Source organism: Ammospiza nelsoni, chromosome 3, assembly GCF_027579445.1.
Source record: "Ammospiza nelsoni isolate bAmmNel1 chromosome 3, bAmmNel1.pri, whole genome shotgun sequence".
NCBI lineage: Eukaryota > Metazoa > Chordata > Aves > Passeriformes > Passerellidae > Ammospiza > Ammospiza nelsoni.
Genome location: NC_080635.1, coordinates 4,685,140 through 4,701,544, shown reverse-complemented (window position 1 = coordinate 4,701,544; position 16,405 = coordinate 4,685,140).

Sequence of the window (16,405 nt, the reverse complement as noted above, 5' to 3'; positions counted from 1 at the left end):
TTGCTGTTCACAGTAGTAATCATGGTGTATTTATCCGATGGATACAGGGGGATGGCATTCCATACATGTAAGAAGTTTTGGTTGGACATCATCCCTGTTTAGAGCTGGCAGTGTGTGGGTGCTTCCAGCTTCTATTTATGTGACTGAGATTTGTCCTGTGGAATAAATAATGATTAATTTTTCTGGTGTTCATACCCCTGAGGGTCTCAAGAGCAGCCTCACAGCTCTGCATGCATTTATTTGTAGAAATTATCATGTGAAATAACAGCTTTGTTCTGATCCAGCCATAAAATTTACTCTTTGGGTGGCAGGAAATGTGGCATTCCTGAACTACCCTCCAGTGGGAATTCTGTAATATTTTGGGAAGAAAGGAAGAGGAAGGGACAGAAATAGCCACAACTTCTGAAATTTTTGGCTTAGTCAAGGTATGTTTAAAACTCCCCCAATGTTCTGAATGAAATAAGTGAATTGTTCTGGAGGTACTGAGATAACAGTTACTGGTTGCTTTTTTTGAATTTCAGATAGCATTCAGGAAGTGTAAGAAAGGAAAGCACGCAGGAAAGCTGAGAGATTTATTTTGTTTAATGTCCTTTCTCTTTTTTTTTTTTTTCCCTCTTTTTTAAAGCCACAGCCAGGACTTACTTTCATTTTTTAAAACCTGTCTGTGGGGAAATAGAGCCACTAAAAGCTGGAGTGGCTGTGATGAGGCTGTGGTAATTAACATGGTTTGATGTGCTCGATGCCTTGAAGCAAATCACTACAGAATTCCTGGTGCTGGGTCCTGGGGGAGAGGCTGGGATACATTAAATTGCTTTATAGGAAAGCCCCTTGGGTTTTTCAGATGGTGTAAAGAAGAGAGTTTGCAGCCATCCAGCTAAAAATGCCACAGAATTATCAATTCTGAAGAACCTTAGCAACAACGTGGTAGCTTTGCTGCCCTCACTACAAAGCAAAAGAGAAAAAATGGATTCTCCTCTGTGCTGCTGTAAGCCAGGAGGAATTAACTTCTTCAGAGCAGTAGGAGGAGGCAGGTTTCACCTTAGATGCTTGTATTCCCTGAAATAAAAGATGAGATGACAGCTCTACAATTTTTAGTATCAAACAACTGATGCATCGAGTAAGAGAAGCAAGGGAAAATACCCTCTGTTTTTAAATATCTAATTGAGGTAGCAAACCAAATAACCACAAATCAAAGGCTTGCAGGCATGAGAAAAATACTTGAGAGGACAACCTATCCACAGCGACTCAAAACAACCACTAAACTAATGCACTTTAAACAAGGATTTAGGAAAGAAAATAAATCTGTTACCTATAAAGTTAAGGGGAATCAGGGATCTGTATCTCTTTGGTCCCGTGGTTTTTTGGCAGGATTAGTACCTGTAGTACCTGCTGCTCAGTAGGTGAGGACTGTTTGGTTCTGCTTCTGTATATCACAATTGGTACAGGAAATATTCTTTCTGGTGAGATAAATCCTACTAATTCCCTCCTTTACACTTCTCCACTAATTTATTTTTCCTCAAACATCTTTTCTCATGTTTTGCACAGCTGAGCTGCTATCCATCTGTCTGTGACAGAGATGTTTATTCTTAGTCCAAGATGGAATCTCAGACTCTTGTTTCCTGGTTACCATTTTCCTTTACCCAAGAACTGCAGATTTGGATGTAGGATATTGACAACCTAAAATTTCAAGTGGAGCAGCCTGACAAATTGAAGCACTTTAAAGAGCTCTCAATGTCCTCTGAAAGCTGCAGTGTGGAGTATAGGGATCATCCACAGGCTTTTCCACACTGAGCTTCTTCCATTTTATTTTCCAGTCCTTTGCTTCAGATCAGAGTTGTCATATCCCACTGGCCACTTCCAAGGCACCTCCTTCTCTCCAGTCTTTTTTAGTCCCCTTGAGTCTGAGGTCAGCTGGAGTTTTATAGCCTAGGAACTCCCAGAAACCTCTGTCCCTTTGGGATTTTGCCTTTCCATTTTATTTCAGGCTTTTGCCACTGATCCATCTCCCTGCACAAAGCTAAACTTGGAACAACCTTATATTCCCCCTGCTCGCTGCTGTGTTCCAGCTATTCCATTTCAGCTGATAGTGATCACTAATGGCTCCTCTTTGTGCTGGGCTCAGTCTCCCTCAGAAGTCTGGCCTCTCACCAGCCACACTCCGTTGGATCTTTGGGGGTGATCCTTCCTGACAGCACAGCCCCACTGGGGATTGCATTAGCCAGGCATGCAGAAAAGAGAAAGTGCCTGTCTAGTGTAATAAAATAAACACACAAGGGGGAAAATTGCCAGCCAGGGGTAGGGCTGGGGTTTCCAGTGTTCTTCAAAAACTCTCCCCTGCATAGGTATAGTAATACACCCTCTGATTCCCTCAGATCTTTAAGCTTTTCCATAAATTTGTGGGGATTTTTTACAATAGGTATCCAGTGAGTTTTCTTTCATCTGCTCTTCTTTCATTATGAAGAAAATGTTAATATTTAAAAAATGAAGTCATGCATGTGTAGGCTTAGGGAAGTTCAATCACTGAGCCATCAGTTTAGCCTTGAGTCAAGTAAGTTTAATCCAAGAAAACAAAATTACATGAACCAATCTTATTTCTTCTTCATCCTGCTTTACAGTAAACACTGTTATTAGGATCCTGAAACTTGGTTTATCCTTCCCTCACCACCTCCAGATCCTTCCCTGGAGCCCCCACTAAATCCCTCTGTGACTGCATCCCACAATCCTTTCAGAGGCAATTGGCTTATGGCAAACAAGTGGAAGCCCAGTTTGGCACCTTGTTGGTCTCCTTAGGAATCCAGGATGCCTAAATCCTTCTGCAAGGTACCAAACTTATCAAGTTCCTTTATTTTTAACTCTTGCTGTCAGTACAAGTTTTCTCTGTGCCTTCCTCAATCTCTACAGTGCACCCACTTACATTTTCACTTGGGGTTCTGCATGAGGGGAACAAATCTGTCATTGAGGGAACTTAAATGCACCTGTGATCAGGTTAAGTGGCTTCAGTGTCACATTAATGGACATTTCCTTCAGGTGCTGGCCCAAACCCTCCTCCTTTTCAGGTAAGTTATTTCTTAGCACTAAATGAGGTTTCTGAAAGAAGTAGGGACTAAAAAGTCCAGTCCCCAGAGAAGGAGGCTCTAAAAGGGTAGTTTAAACTGGATGTGATGGGTGTCATAGTTCCAGTAAAATGTCTCCCCAGGTTCTGGGGGCTGGGTCTGGCTGCAGAAACATCACCCTAGAGCTTGTGTTCTTCCTTTGCAGCTCATTTCTCCTTGGAGTAGCAAAGTACTTTGAAACAGTAGCAAAGACTTTTGGTGCAAACTGGAATTATAGAAAAAATACTCTGGTGTGTTGTTTTTCCAAGGCTGTGAGCACCCACAGATGATGAGTATGAGGTATGTGTGGTGATGGAGACACTGAGCAGGGTGCAGGAAGGTAAAACTCCCCTGCCTTCCTTACGGAGTAATAATGCAGATGACCAGCTGGAAACTGGGAATGGAGAGCTCAAGCAACCTGAGGAGGATAATCCCAGGCTCCATCCCAAACTGCAGAAGGGAGAAACAGCTGCTCTCCAGGCCATTTATCTGCATCAATCCCTGTTCCTCCTCTCTGCCTGCAGAAACTGCCCCTTCCAGGAGCTGTCTCCTCACAGCCAAGGAGCCAAATTCCAGCTCTGCATTTCCAGGTGTTTCAGGCCTGGGAAGGAGCAGGAATGTCTCTAATCTATATACAGATACCTTTCTTGAAGGGACTTCCTCTATCAAACTGCCTCTTTGGTACTTCTTTTTCTCTCTTTTCTCCCTTATTTTTTTTCAGCTTAGCCACTCACATGCTGGATAAACAGAGTTTCAAAGAGCTTTCCAAATCCAAAAGATGGGGATGTTATACAAATTAATCTTATGAAGCAAGGTATTTCCTGGGAAAGCCTTCTGTAGGAATTTTTTTCATTAGTGAGTCCCTCATTACAGGATTAAAAGCTAAGCCCCTTCTTCTCTCATTTCTTCCACAAATTAGGTTTTCATAAGACCTTTTATGTATTTTTCTAAGTATTTCAGGTCTTGCCTCTTCTGGCAGAAGTATAAATGTTAATAGCATTAATTACTTCATGCTAATAAACTACTTTTGGGAGCCATGTCTAGGAAAAATATAGGAATCCCTCTTTTTGCAGTTTTTTGCTGCTGTATTTTAAGTGTATTTGGAAATATCCAGGGCCAGATAATAGATGGATGCCATCAACTTTAATGCAGTCTAGGTTTTGCAGAATAACACTGTTTTGGCTTTCTGAAGCCATGCCTACTTCTAACATTGGTATTTTAGATGGGATTTAGCTTTGTCAGGGAAACTCAGGCCTGTTAAATCCCCAGATCTGGCAAGTGGCATCCACAGGCAAACCCTGGATCCTCTGGAGATGCTCTTGTGGGTTTTCTGTGTGGGGCCAAGGAAGGATCGTGGAAAGCAGCAAGCATCCAGTAACTCCATGCAGAGAAAAGCTTCCCTTTCCTGAGCTCTCAAAATTGTGGCCACCATTGTGGAAGTGTTTCTCCTTCTGTGCACATCCAGAATTTATGGGGAAGTGCAGAACAATAGATAGCAATTAACTGCCAGCCAAAAGAAAGGTGTATAAAAGATGGAATACAGAAGATTTAACAGCCTGAGAAAGGTGCAGGAATTAGCATTTGGCATCCAAAGGCTCACCCTCAGCAGTGACAAAACATGCACAGGTAAAGAAAAAAAGGATTGTGCCTCAACTGGAGGTGTAAAATTTCTGATATAAAAGTGTCTGAAATCCAGTGGGAAAAGACTGTTTGTCTTGCAGTCCCTACCTTAAAGAATGCTGGGCAGTGTCTAATGTTCCTAGAAGTGTCTCATTTAATGAGATTTGACCCAGTGACAAGATTTCATTGTGACTTCATTTAGAACCTTTGGACCAATGGAAAGGAGAGTAACAGTGAACCTGAACTCTCTAAAGATTTTGTTAATGTACCTGTTTTCCTAGACAGGAAAAACATCTTTGCCAAGTCTAAGAAAATCTCTTCATAAAAAGCATTTACTTGTAAATGGAATTGGAATGTAGAATAAAACCAACTGGAAATTTTCAGAGATGTGATTCCTCCTCTTCTCAGAGGCAATGAGAGAAGTCTCCACCTCGAGAAAATGATCAGAAAACAGCCTTTGGCCCTGATGGAGAGCATTTATTTTTTAAACATTAACTGTAGATCACAGTATGAGTCTGGTTTACCACTGTGATAAAGGTTCAGTTCACCTTGTCTTAAAATGACTGAACTGGCTGGTGAATGTTTTGTAACTGAGAACCATTTCCTTTTGTAACTTAAGCTCTTAATTGCTTCTGATTGGTTTCTGTTGCAAAGGAGACTCGGATCCACATGACAGAGCAGAGAGAGGATGGGGAGCTTGTGGTAACTGCACGTTATTATGGTGTCAGTGGTGTGAGCAGAGGTGTCATTGTGGGACAGGACAAAGGAAAAGGAGGAGGAGACTATGGAGCGTCTGGGAATGCTCACAGAGAGGCAACTGGGGATTCTGGGAGAAATCACTAAAGATTAGTCCTGGCATGTAAATCAGGAAAACAGTATTTGATGAGGCATAGAGTCCTCAGCTAATCAGTGTCCAAAGCAGCTGATAAAAGCCGTCAAAACCACACAAATCAGCAAGGCAGTAGCACTTGGGAAAGTGCTGATGGTCTGATCAGGGAAAGAAATCACAGAACTAAATCAGAAATTAAACGCCAAACTAACTCTCAAAATAGGCAGCCCAGACCAGGAATCTATTTTGTACCTTCAGGATCCAGTGGTAGGTGTGGGTGAGCCAGAATCGTAGTTTAAGAGAACCAAGGAGTCATTTTCACTGCAGCTTTCTGTACAACCTGGCCTCATTGCCCTCATATAAACCAGGAGTAAGTAGAAGAAAATGAATGTGAATGAGAACAAAATTTAATTTTTGGCATTTACAGAAACTTAAAGCCAAATTACACTTTGTTCTGGTTTTAGAGCAATCAGTAATATCATCTGGGGCATGCTGACTTCTGAACCAGTACACAGTGGTATAAACATATTTAAATATTATCAGTGAGTAGAGTTCATGTATTGGTGTAAAAATGCCTTCCTTGTCATCTTTTGTCTTTTAGCCTGAATAGTGATCAAATGCTTAATATTGGCACAAGAATTGCCAACAGAGACTTTATATTGGCACAAGAATTGCCAACAGAGACTTTATATCTCTCCCAAATAAATACTGCTCATGTTCACCAGTGGCATGATAATCCCAATTACATTGTGCAAGATTAATTAGCTCCAGTGTAAGGCTGCTAAATGAGCAGTTATACTATTGGGGAGCAAAAGACACCAAAACAAACTAGGTATGAACAATTTGCACATCCTCTTTCAGTATTCCAAGAGGGAATGGCTTCAACTGACAGAAGAAAAACAGAATAAAATAATTCCCTGTGAGGGTGGTGAGGCCCTGGCACAGGTTGCCCAGAGAAGCTGTGGCTGCCCCATCCCATCCAAGGCCAGGCTGGATAGGGGGAGGTGTCCCTGACCATGGCAGGGGGTGGGACTGGATGGGCTCTAAGGTGCCAGGTGTGTCATTAAACTCCACTGAATTGCAGAGCCCCAAAGAACTGATCAGGCACCAGCCTGAGGTGGCTTTCATGGCTGAGTTCAGTCAGCAGCTGAAAACCCTCAAACTTTTCTCCAGTACTGCATGTCACCAGACTGGATTGCACTGTGGACACTGTCAAGCAATAGCTCTCTGCCAACAGGTTTAGCAGTTGTGTTGTTCATTTTTGCTTATATCCAGAAATGGAAAAAAGATACATTTTTTCAAACATACTTTATGGGGAGCATCTGTGTGCAGAGATGATTTTTGTTTCCGTATAGCAATGCATGTTAAAAATTACCCTGCTGATGTCACTTGAGATGTTTCCTCCTGGCTCTCTTCCCCATCCTGAGTAAACAACTATAAAAACTGAAAGTTCACCTGCTGTATAACCCTGTATCAGTAACAGCCCTTCACTGGCATGGATAAAGCAGACCTTTGGGAGTTACCATATGAGGAAGTATTTCTATTTAAAAGCTCCACATCTGGAGGCTGTGAGGTTGGAAGAGGCTCCCTTCAGCTCTTTGAAGGCAGAGTTACTTGTTTTGAGAGTTTGACTGAGTTGGGCCATGGGAGGCCAAGTGTTTGCAGTGTCCCCTGGCTGAGCAGCATAGGTAGCACAGAGCCACAGGGACTGTCTCAGGGCAGATAAATTCAGTCTCCTGTCCTTTCTCCCAGCTGTCTCTAAAGCAAATTAACGAGAGCAAGTCTAGACTGATTTTTAACCAACTGCTCAGACAGGCTCTCTCCCTCTAGCTGGTGTTTTGTCAGCATAATGGCTGACTGGCCTTTTATTCCCTGCAAGTAGGGCTTTTGGGGAACTGAATGCTCCACAAAGCCAGACTTAGGTGAGCAGGAAAGCCTCATCTAAAGCCTGTCAGTAGCAGGTGAGCTGCCTGGGTGACAGAGCAGGAGTGTCTTGGGGGGCCTGGGAGCACCGTCTGAGCAGCCACTCACCCTCAGCTGCTGATGTGACTGTCATCACAGCTTGTTTCTGCAAGAAGTTGCTAGAGAGAGCTGCAATCTCGCATTTCTTCACTCCATGTGTCTTTATTCTGGGGCAACTGGTTTGGGAGCCAACACCCTTGCTGACTGTGCCAAGAGGATCAGCTGAGCCTGCTGCTGTCACCAAAGGGTGTTCCAGGAGAGCAGCGTGGCAGCAGCAGCCTTGGAGACCAGAGTGTTATGGCAGAGCTGCATTCTCTTCAGCTAAAAATCCCTGTCCTATGGCTCCCTTGTTTAATGCCAAAACCCACTTGGAAACACAGCAGATTATATTCCAGCAACCCAATGTGTTTTCCCAAGTACCAGAGCCCGATACAATTGAAATAAGCATAATTCTCTAATGCTCTGAGCTGTTCTGTTTCTGTGGGCTAATAAGAGCAGATTTTCAAGTTGGGAGAGAGGGGCTCCCTGCTTGGCAACTTCTGGGCAATCTGAGATGTGGAGGGAAAAGCCTTTGACAATTATGGTAATTAAGAGGGAGAGGAGGAAGAAGGGGAGATATTTCCTTGAAGAGAGGGACAGTTTATTGTCTGCCTGGTTTAAGGAGAGGAAGGGCTGCTTGCTCAGGACTCTTTCTCTTGAGTAATTGATGAAGCAGATCCATTCTGCAAGACAGAAGCCAAGGTGATGCTGACTGGGCAGATCTTGGAGCTCTCCAGGTCTCTGGCAGCAAAGGAAGGAAACAGCATCAGAAGAAAATCATTTGTGTTGCAGCAAGAACTATCATGTGATGGCTTTCTTCCCTCCAGGGTGGGAGGGGAAAGAGAATAGCAGTTGTTGGCTCTTTTTCCCTGCTAGTGAAGGAGAGGAGCATGGACAGGAATGTCATGATACAGGCAGGCACAAATCTCTAAATCAGAGCTGTTGGCTCATCAGGGGATCCCTGCCAAGTGTTAGCAGAAAGGAGTGACAATCAGAGACAATCTTAACTCAGAGGTGTGTGTTCTCTCCAATGTCACCTGGTGCTCAGGGGTCAGGTGGCTGCTGTGACAGCACAAATGCTGCAAGGTTTTAATTGTGCAGACCCTCTTGCAGTGAATTCACAGCCAAATGGGAGTTATGAAACCATGTTTTAGGATTCAGTCTGTATAGTCAAGCTTGTGTAGTAGAAAATAAAAGGCCACATTTAGAACCATGACAGATTTTGCCAAATGCTGAGAACGGTGAGAGAAATAATCAGGGAATTATTTTCCTTTTTCTGAGTCTTTCTGCAGCAAAAGTCATTGCAGAGGTAATAGTGAAATTTGGAGTGTGGGGATCATATTTACCTTTACCTGGAGAATCCTGAAGCCTGTGACTCTTCCATGGGTGCTGTTGCCAAACTTGGCGACCTAAACACGTGCTGAGCACAAAATCCATGTTCCCTTCTGACAAATCTCTTGTTTGCTTGCGGGAAATCTTTTGGGCTCTTCTAGGAAAGATCTTGGCTCTGCTCTCCTGGCTGTTTGGTGTTGGCCTTGTGTCAAGGCAGATGGAAGTGGCCTGTAACAGAATGCTGGATCATCTGTCCATGTCCAAGGAAGGAGAATGCTCTGAAGGGCCAACCCTTCCCCTTGGTAATACCAATTTACTGCTCCTAATATGGCTGTGGTTATTGCCCTGTGCTTTGATCAGTGATTTTTGGCCTTGTGGAACTTTGTATCCCTGGAGACTGCAGCACTGCCAGTTTAGTCCAGTCTGGAGCCCCAGATGGGAGACTTGGGAAAACTATGTAGGTACACATGGGGAACCTGTTCCAGTGATGTCACCAAGCTGTGGAGCAAGGATCAGCATTCAGAGTGGCTTATCCAAGGCTGATATCCTGTTTAGAAAGTTAAGATAAGCATCTTTAATTATTGAAAAATCAGAATGATCAGCTGAAAGCACCAGCATTTAGGGAGTTAATGGCTGCCTCCTGGTCTGTGCTCCTGTGAAGCATCTGGAGCAGTCCCATCCCTACTCAGGTTCAGTAGGTGCTCCCTTGTGGCTCCATCCCCCAGCAGTCACTGTGGGGGAGAGGGGCTGTGATGGATCCTGGTGATTCACAACCACCGTGACGGCAAAAGACTCAGTGTTCAGTGTTCCCTAAATTGTTGCTGGAGTGCCAGGACTGGGAGCAGGCACAGGGCACCCCTGTGCCCTTTACCCCCCAGCTCCAGTTGAGTAATGTCCCCCTGAGCTGAGCGTCTGGTCCTCCCAGACAGACACAGTAACTCCTCTATGGGAACGCTCATACCAATTAAATCTTATCATCAAATCGTTCTGTTCCATCACTCCACTTAATTAGCCATGGTCTTTGGTATTTCAGCAATGCTGCACCGTGCCAAAAATTGAAAGTATTCTTTGTGTGGTACACACCCAACAACTGCCTGTCTGCCAGCCAGGGGCAGACCAATAAATATTTCTCCTGCACCAGAGCAGTATCTGCTGGGAATGTAATTGCCCATTTCTGTTTTTTCAAACTGAAATGAGTTAGAGGCTGTGGTCTTTACATCTGGGCACTCTGCTTTCCTTGCAGCAAAACCAAGCTGGTTTCTCCTCAGCTGTTTGGTGAACATAAACTGGGATGAGTCACACAGAACCCACAACTGAAGGGGTTCCTCGAGTGTTAGTTGTTAGTATGGTCTTTCTGTTTACAAATGATAAACACAAGAAAGGAACACCAATTAACTGCTCGTTAGCAGCAGATCACAGCGATTACCTAAACCCTTGTCTGCAGCAGGGCCCTTGACTTTAGGAATGTGTATCAGGTCTGACCTAATTTTATTTTATGTTTGGAAACATCCAAAGCCAGGCAGATCATCACATCCCACTTTCTGCAAGAAGGTGCCTGATTTGGCAGCCTCTGTTGTAAATGGCTGCAAATTTTTTTTTCCCTAAAGTCTGAGCAGCTCCTGTGAGTAAGTGAGGATAAAAAGCTCTGTGATCTGCAGAATCCAGCCTAGAATTGCCCATCAACAAAAGACAGTGAGGGAAACATTAGGGATGAGGAAATAATAATGGTTAGTTCCCTGCTGATGCTGAGACCCATTTACATTGCCATTGGGAAGGGGGCCACCAACTTACCTGTGACAAGGAGTCAGTTGATCCATGGAAACAGGAACTCTTTTAATAGCCCCCCAAAGCTGTTCCCTGCCATCTGAGGCATTTGTCAGATGTGACAAGGCACTTGGCCTATTTTTGTCACACAGCAAATCCTTTTTCCTACTCTACTTGGGGCTCAGTCCCACCCTTGGATATGAGCTCACTGCTCTTTCACTTGCATGGAAATGTTCTGTGCCTGAAGGCAGAATTTGGCTGGATCTGAATAATGACATCTGTAATGTTCCCTCAGACAGGACCCAAAGGACACCAACAGGTGCTGATAAGCATCCAGCCTACAGAGAGGTGTTTGTAAATCTTCCACAGTGCTTGTCTGCATCTTCACATGCTGTTTTGGAAAATCTGCTTTGGGGAGGCTTGGAGAAAAACTGCATGAACAGAGGTGGGAGTTCAGTCTGTTTGTCTTGTTGGCCCAGACAAAACGTTAACCATCACAACAGCCCCACTCCTGCCAAAAGCCCAGGTGATGGTTTATTCCTGTACTGTACAGCCAGGTATGCTTCTGCCTCTTGTCTTCCATGTGAAAACGTTGCTTTTCCTATAATCCGCAGAAGAGCTAATTCCAGAGGTTCCATTAGCATGAAATAGTCAATCACATCACCCAGAGAATTCCAACATTGCTGAGAACCCCTGGATCTGGTGAAAGCAAGAGAAAAATATATGTTCACCTCTCCTGAGCCACAGTTTCAGTGTCCTGGGATGCCTAAGGAGTGGCTCCAAAAGTGCCACCATCACTGGTGTTTAGTGATTTAAAACACAGACCCCTCCTGACTTTTCGTTTGTCCCAGCAGTTCTTTAGGAAGTTTCCTGTTTCCCTCCACCATCCTTTGTTTGATGAGCCCACAAAAATCCTTGGATGAAGGCTTTCCTTGCATTCTCAACAGGAATTTGCCTTCCTGATCTCCAGATCATTGAACTTTTGATTTTTCCCTTGTGTTGCAGGCCCATGTCAGCTTCACTGAGACAGAGAGGCTGTCATTGGTGTCAAAGCATGAAACCTATGGGCAGATATTCACCTTTAAACCCCTCCCCTCGCTTCTCATGCTGAGGCTGCCAAGGTGTGGGGGTTTTCTGGGGTCCTGGGGGTGGTTTTTGGCTTCTGTAGGCTTTTCTTCTTTAGACTAGCTGAGATTTTGTTCCAAAGATTTTTTTTCCCCATGAACTTTTTGTGTCACAGGTACCTTTAAATGACAAGCGTGCTCTATTTCAAGGGAAAGGGGGAAATAAAAGGTAAGAAGAGATCTAACTTCAACATTTAGCTGCTTTTATATGAAGCTGGAGCAAGATCTGTGCTGGTGTGTGAAACACAGCCTTGTCCAGAGAGGCTCAGACCGGGGCAGCAGCTCTTTTGCTTTCTGCTCTCTGTAAATACGATTGCTGCCCTTCCCACCAGGCCCTGGGGATCTCCACTGGATAATAAGTTAAATCCAAATCCTGACCCATTTGGGGTGATTGATGGGGGGTGTTGTGCACACACCCAGGGTATGTCATTTCCAATCTGAAGGGAAGCAATTGTTTCCATATGTTGGCACGTTGGGGCTCTTGGTGCTGGGCCAGTTGTCTGGCTGCGATCAGGCAGCAGCATCTCTCGCTGATGGAAGATTATACCTTGGAAGAGGGGTGCTAACTTTATGCTGTATTCCTTAAAAGGATACAAACTCTGAACACTTCTGCAGGATGTAATTTATGGTTCCAGTATGTTTTGACTTTACATAGATGAAAAAACAGGCCTTTTCTGTATGCATATATGCATAAAAATTCCTTCCTGCTCCGCGGCCCCCTCTCCCCCCTCAAAGGAATCCAATAAAACAATAGCTGGAGCTGGGTTATGTTGCTAACTTGGCTGCATGGGCTGCTGCCTGCTGAGGCTCAGAAGGATTCCCTCTCTTATTAATCCAGTTCCTTACAGGTATTTTAACAGCTACATCTAGTTTTGTTAACTAAATCTAGCTTTTGTTGCTCAGGTGGAATTCAGGCTCTTTAAACAGATTTTAGAAGTGCCCTGCCCCTACTAAACCCATCATGTTGGGATTTTGGGGTGGTTTGGTTTTTTTTTTTGTAAAGTGTCAGACTGGTTGCATGTTGCTGCACAAATAATTTAATTTTCAAAGCTCATAAGTAAGATTCCTCCGTGCCAATGCCCTGCATCAAGCAGGGAGGGGGCAAGTTAAAGGCTGCTGGATGTGTTAAAACACAGTGAGAAGCCACCAATTTAAAATATTCTGTGAGTTCCTAAGCTGTCCACAATTCCCTGAATCACCATCACTGGAGCAAAGCTGCCTGATGGTGATGCAGCCAGTGAGGGATCACCACATCCTTCCTGAAGTGTCTGTGCTGCCAACAAAACCTGCAGTAGATGTTGTGTGTGTGTGACCCCATTTGAAAAACACAGGCAGATCATCAGAGACTTCATCCTGGCCAGTTCTCTTGGATAAAGTCAGTCTGAAATTGTTAAAAATGCATTTTCCCCCTCCCTAAATGGTGAGCAATCATCAGGCTTTTAATTCTGCAGCCAAAAGCCTTTGCAACTGTGAGACACAGTGGGCAGAACCACTCAAATCACTGCAGCAATGCTCCTTCCTCCAGCTGGGAATAAAGAACACATCAAATCACTCTGCCACACACCCACTTCGTTTAGGAAAATAGGCTAGATTGGTGTTTTAACTCTGGAAGTGTTTGCATTGATATTTCTTGAGCATCTTGGGGTTGTGTATTGACCACAGGATGATCTTTGTGCAAGACTTGGACAGATATGGAGGGAGATCACAGAATCACAGAAGTTCAAGACTGGAAGAGACCTATAAGATCATCAAGTCCATCGATGTTCTAACTGTTCAACTAGATCATGGCAGCAAGTGCCACATCCAGTCTTTTTTTGAATTCTTCAAGGGATGATGACTCCACCACCTCACTGGGTAAATGATTCCAGTATCTGACCACTCTTACTGTGAAATAATTGCTTCTTAATTCTAACTTACATCTCGCTTGACGCAACTTGAGACTGTGCCCTCTTGTTCTATCTGTTGTCGCCCGGAGAAAGAGGCCGACCCCCAGCTCACCACAGCCACCCTTCAGGAAGTTGTAGAGAGCGATGAGGTCGCCCCTGAGTCTCCTTTTCTCCAGGCTGAACAACCCCAGCTCCCTCAGTCGCTCTTCGTATGGCTTGTGTTCCAAGCCCCTTATTAGTCTCGTTGCCCTCCTCTGGACACGCTCAAGTAACTCGATGTCCCTCCTAAAGTGAGGGGCCCAGAACTGGATACAATACTCCAAGTGAGGCCTCACCAGTGCCGAGTACAGGGGAAGAATGACCTCTCTGCTCCTGCTGGCCACACCATTCCTGATACTGGCCAGGATGGCATTGGCCCTCTTGGCTACCTGGGCACACTGCTGGCTCATATTTAATCGACTGGCAACCAGCACCCCCAGGTCCCTTTCCACCTGGGCACTATCCAGCCATTCTGTCCCCAGCTTATATCGGTACAGGGGGTTATTGTGGCCGAAGTGCAATACTCGGCACTTGGACTTATTGAAGTTCATCCCGTTTGATTCTGCCCATGCATCTAACCTTTCCAAATCTCTCTGGAGAGCCCTACACCCCTCTAGCAGATCTACACTCTTTCCCAATTTAGTGTCATCAGCAAATTTAGTAATAAAAGACTCTAAGCCCTCATCCATATCGTCAATAAAAATGTTGAACAAAACTGGCCCCAACACAGACCCCTGAGGGACACCACTGGTGACTGGTCGCCAGCTGGATGTGACACCACTCACCACCACTCTCTGGGCCCGGCCATCCAGCCAGTTCTGATGTTGGAATGCTAAAAGCCAAGGATGCAAGTTTCTTCCCAGGAAGATTTGCAATGTTGTGAGAGGAAGGCAGAGGCACAAATTTGGGGTTTTTTTTCAGTAATGTGCATGGGTTTTTTATTTATTGGAAATATTGAGACTCTCTGCTGGAATATTTGCATAATATGTATTACATGAACTGAAGAGATTTTTGATGCCTAAAATTCCAGTCAGAGGAATGAACTAATATCTTTTAATAGCAGATTAATTTGCAAAACTGAAATGTATGAGGATACATAATGTATTGAACTTTTAAAAGTAATTTATTAAGAAAAGAGTTTTGATCTTCTGAGCAGGTATTTAGATATTGAGGAAAAAAAAAATTTTGGGAGCTACATGCCCACTCAAAATGTCAACAATGGCATTATTCACATGGTTTTGAACAATGTGGATTCTACCTCTAAATAATGCTCTTGGTGCCTGAAAAATGTCAGAATCTGGAATTGATAACAATACTGTTCATGCAGCAACTGCCATTGTTGGTGTGAATATATATAAATGTATACCCCTGGATTCCAGAATGAAAATTGGGAGCTAGAATTTCCATCTAAATTTGTTTTTTACTTTTAAGGTCTCCTACAATTGCATGTGTAGATTTGGTTATTAAACATCAGGAATCAGGCAATTTATAGTTCTACCAAACCAAACAATTCTCTGTATAAAAGAAAAGTACTCATTTTAAACATGCCTCATTCCTGCTCGGAAAGTTGTAGCTCCAGGGATGCCTCAAGCTTGTAGGGCTCCCTGAACAGCTACAAATCCATGTGTATGTACTTTTGTAGGAACTCCAGAGCTGTGTTTGCATTCCTGAGCTGCAGGGATTGCCATTCCCCTCCTGCAACTGGTGAAAGTCAGGAGTAAGCCCAGGATTGCTCTGCCTGGTTGACCTAAAACTGCTGCATTCTCCTACAAAGCTGCTCCTGGAATGTGGCTCTGCCCTGTCCTCAGAGCCACGTTAGCACTAATTAACCACTTCCAGCCTATTAACAGCCTTGGCCCTACGTGTCAATACCAGATGGACGCTGATCTAACGAACTGCTCCGTGTTAATTACGACCTCATTGAGCCAACCAGTTTGGGAAGGGTGGGAGATCCATTGGTGTTCCGCGGGTCCTTCCCTCCCGGCCTCTCTCCCTGCAGCCACGGTGACCTTGGGTTCCTGATCCCATAGCCCATTTCCCTGGCTATTGCTCTAACAAAGGACTCCAGGTTGTCACACTCAGACTCCTGTACCTGATCTGGCCTTTGCTGCTATTTGGGGCCCATGGACCACTATTTCTGTGTGATGGTGCATGTTCCCAAAATAAATGTCCTTAAATTTGCAGGGAGCAGTCTGGCTGTAGCAGCTGGGAGCTTGATTTAGGGTGATTTAGGGCCAATTTGGATTTTTTTTTTTTTAATGAGAAAATGTGCTCTTTTGAGGTTAATAATTATCTAATTACTTAGTTAATAATAGATGCCTCTCAACATATTAATGGGATATCATATATTTTTCAAAAGGACTGGATCCTTTAGCAGATGCAAGCCTTGGTCCAGCAACCTTGTAGCAATAAATCAGCATCTGTTCAAGGGCTGCTGGTTGTATCACAGGGATGCCAACGACAGATTTACTCTATTTCAGCTCTGCTTCCACATGCAGGGTTTATTTGAGGGGTTTGTGTCCCAGTGACTGACAACTCTGCTGAGTTGCTGCTGTGCAAATGGGAGTGCAGTGGCCTACATTTCCCTGGTGATCAGAGAGACAGCCTGACCCACTTGAAACACGTTAACCAGCCCTGCTTGCAGACAGCTGGGAGCACTTGTCCACCACTGGGCCTGGGCTGGTGCCATGCCTCAAGCTGAAAATTCAGAATTTATGG